The sequence below is a fragment of the Rana temporaria genome (genome assembly GCF_905171775.1).
Source record: "Rana temporaria chromosome 4 unlocalized genomic scaffold, aRanTem1.1 chr4x, whole genome shotgun sequence".
Lineage (NCBI taxonomy): Eukaryota > Metazoa > Chordata > Amphibia > Anura > Ranidae > Rana > Rana temporaria.
The window spans coordinates 2,065,093-2,066,134 of NW_024404460.1; the positions used below are offsets into that span (position 1 = coordinate 2,065,093).

The 1,042-nt window shown below is 45.5% G+C and overlaps 1 long non-coding RNA gene across 1 annotated transcript; it reads right to left on the reverse strand.

Moving 5' to 3' along the window:
• Positions 1–367: 367 nt before the first annotated feature.
• Positions 368–591, reverse strand: LOC120921820. The gene is made up of 2 exons (XR_005744991.1): positions 551–591; positions 368–434 (listed from the first exon to the last, which is right to left on the reverse strand). It is a non-coding gene; the product is annotated as an uncharacterized LOC120921820 (long non-coding RNA).
• Positions 592–1,042: the final 451 nt, after the last annotated feature.

Genomic DNA, 1,042 nt, shown 5'->3' on the forward strand with positions numbered 1-1,042 from the left:
TTCTTCTTCTGATTTCACCTCAAATTCTATATCGATTGGATCTCCACTCTAAACCAAGACAATGAGAGAGAATATCATCTGTAAGATATAAGCTTTATTATTGTGACATCACATCTATAAAATCCACACATCCCCCCACAAGTCCATGTCTAGATGTTCCGTCCCACCAACCTTTAAATAAGGAGGGATGGTGTGACCTTCCTGTGTGGAATCCCGGGAATACAGAGGACGGGGACATCTCTCTGGGGGGTCTCTGTAGCTGGATGACTCCACCATGGTGTCCTGGTACAGATCTTTGTGTCCTTTTGTAAACTCTGACTCCTCCATCACCCCATCCTCATCATCCTCCTCTTTTATCTCTTCTTTAATATTGACCAGTGTGGAATCCTGAGGGCGGGGATATCTCTCTGGTGGGTTCCCATTACTGGATCCATCTGTAGGAAACACACACACTGACTGAATCCATTGTTTCTATGTGTTTATCAGATGATGGGGGATCTAGGTGGAGCCTCCGTACTGCTCTCTCCTTTACAATAAAGTCTCCTCTTACCCGGTGATGTGAGGGGCGGCTGATTGTCCATCATGACGTCCTTCCCGGCACCGCTCATGTCTCCTGTCAGCAGTTTGATGATCTCTCTGGTGACTTCTAGAATCTTCTTTGTATTTCTCTATTCTATCAGGGAGGGAGGTGGAGGCAATGTGATTATCATAGGATCTCCAGACTTCACAGGAGGAAAACTCTAGATTTGAACACATATAGTAAAATCAAATGACATTCCCAGAATCCTCCTCACCTCACCAATCAGGTCTCCTTTTTTATCAAAACTCCACTTGGGATATAATTTACCCAGACAGGGCCCCCCACTCTGTAGGTTAAAAGCTTATTGCAAGGAATTCTGGGACCAACAATCTTGCTTTTGCTTGTGAGAGGGACATTGGGAGGAGGAGCTGTGAGGTCAGTGTGACGTCATAGGATTCTCTGACTTGGATTGGAGGGACATTGGGAGGAGGAGCTGTGAGGTCAGTGTGATGTTATAGGATT